Source organism: Drosophila kikkawai, chromosome 3L (assembly GCF_030179895.1).
Source record: "Drosophila kikkawai strain 14028-0561.14 chromosome 3L, DkikHiC1v2, whole genome shotgun sequence".
Taxonomy (NCBI): domain Eukaryota; kingdom Metazoa; phylum Arthropoda; class Insecta; order Diptera; family Drosophilidae; genus Drosophila; species Drosophila kikkawai.
In genome coordinates, this window is record NC_091730.1 from 8777126 (window position 1) to 8779797 (window position 2672).

Consider the following 2672-nt stretch of genomic DNA (forward strand, 5'->3'; position numbering starts at 1 on the left):
AAAAGAGTTATTACTTAATTTATACTTGAAAAGCTCTTTTTCGATTAAGGATTTAATGGTAAAGTTTATGTAGATTCAAATATTTATTAAAGAGAAGCAAACCCATTATAAATTTATGTATTTATATTAATACATTTATCATAAATGCCACAGAAATTCTGAGAGGTGTTGAAAGGTTCTTTTATTTCAATAAAATATGCATGTACCTCTTAAAGTATTTTATGGATTTTTAATAAATATATTAATTACTTTTTAATAAAATTAAATACTTCAATATATTTAAAATAATTTTATTTCAAATCTTATCCTTGCTTTTTTCTCTCAAACATTTTAAAATAAAATACAAACTCCTCCTCAATGCTAAGCCCCTCCAGCAGCAACTACAATATATCACAATGCTTTGTTTTTATGGTCTACATTTTAACTTTAATTAGTGTTTTGGAAAACTGAAGATTTCCAGGGAGTTGTGTTGTGGGTGGGTGGTCTGTGGGGGGAAAACCCGAGAGCTCGTCAAATGTTTACAAGCAAATACGCCACATCATCATCGGCGGAACTGGAACTAGAGAGAGTCGGACATCAGGCAGTATTTTTTTTTTTTGCTCTCCTCAAAATCTCAACCGGAATTTATAGATTTCTTCTCTTGTTAAGTTAAGCCACGAAATGGGGGCGACGTGCGGGATGGGAGACAATAAGTTGGAATTCGCTTTGATCTTTTCGCACTTTTAAATGTTTGAGAAATCTTTGTAAAAGGCAACGAATCGGATTTCGGAGAACCAATAAAAAATTAATGGCAGTCTGTTGTTGTTGCTACTGTTGCGGCTCTGTGGCCGCCGTTTTTCAGCCGTTTGTTATTTGTTTTTTAAATTTTCTGTTTGATAAAGCGCACCACAAACAAAATGGGTGGCGAAAATAAATCCTCCCAACCAGAAGAAATAAATACGTGTGAGGGCGGCGCAGGCAGGCAGAGATGTGCAACTAGTTCGGCGGAAAATGGAAATGGAAAACCAGCTGCCCCCTCCACCTATTTTTCCTATTTCCCTCTCAGTCCCCCTGATTTACATTTGATTCGATTGGAAGGCGGAAATCTTTGGCAATTGCAGATTAATGCCCTGACAGCTGCCTCCTGGCGAAAGTCCTGGATCTTCTGCAAAACATTGAGAAAAATATCCTCTGACTTTGGGGATTTATAAAATGTATAAAAAATCTAAAAAAAATTATCAGTAATTTAACAATTTATATTATAATTCCAAGTATTTAATATTATATTATATTTCAAGAGAATAAAGCTTACTAACTGTAAGGATATTCTCCCTTTAGATGTAAGAAATCCAAAGAATAAAATCTTATAAATTCAAATATATATTTATAATATAAAAGGTATTGTTTCCTTTTAGTCCATAAAATTTCTAAAATTATTTCCTTTTATTTTAAATAGAAAACAAATATTTCTTGTAGTGCTGATATCCTGGCTGGCTCTACTCAGGTGTCAGGATACTTTGCGCTGATTAGATAAACATTTTGGGGAAATGTGTTAAGCCTTGTTTGGCTTTTGTTTTCGGATCGCTTGGCGGCTGTGGCCGCATGGTTGGCAGGAGGTTGGCCGATTGCCTTTAAAGCCAACTTTCTGCGGGCCAGGACAGCGCTGTGCAAATGGTATTTTTATTGAGCCATTAAAATTCTCGCCCGGCTCTTCGATGCCTGCCACAAGTACAGGATCTACCTATCCTGTATTACGGCAAAGATGGCCATATCTGGCGGCCAGGACGATTTTGGTCACCCCCTCCGGCTACCCGCCAGCATTTTGATTAACGTGCCACTGATGCTCGTTTGCTCCGTTGTTTTCTTGGTTTTCTTAACGATTTCGTATATATATATATTTCTTTTTTTTTTTTTGGTTTTATTTGGCCGCAAAAAATCCCACCTAAGGGGATAAAGTTGTGAAATATTTTGGGATTTGCGCGACTTAGGAGGAGTTGTCCCATTCCCTGGGCTGGCTCGGTGATTAGGCAGCAATCCATATTTCTTGCGGCCAGCTATTGGCCAACAACTGCTACCGTTTTCTATTTTATTTTCCAGAGGGCCGCCAAAGATTTATGTACATATTTGCTTGGGGTTTGGGTTTGGGTTTGCTCTCTCCGTTTGGTTTTGGATTGGGGAATTTGCCTCATTAGCTGCAGAATCCCTGGGATGGAAATCCCCAACCACTTTCCACCTGGGGGCGTGTGCGTGTGCTTATCACATGAATGTCATTACGCACCTTTGCCAGGATCTCCTTGCCTCCATCTTCTTGCCCCCATCTCATCCCAGTTCACAGCTCCCCAGCCTCCTGTTTGTGGCCATAACTTTTTGCCCCCATCTAAGGCAGGAGGCACGAGGCAAGTGCGAATGCGAATGCGAATCCGAATGGGAATACGTGAGTTCTGCAAGTTATGTGCGCGTAAGTGAATGAAATTACCGTAAGGCATTTAACCGATGCAAGAAGGACTCACAATCAGCCCTCGGAATAGATACATAAATGACAATGCCGGTGGATATTCAGCCGCAAAACGTTTAAAGACGCTGCCGCCGCCGTCGCACTTGGCATAAAAATGCTGCTACCAGGGATTGCCTTCCTCGTTCTTCGTCCTTCGCCGTGCAAATCCTGCCTCGAACCTATTGTTTTTTTTTCCCTT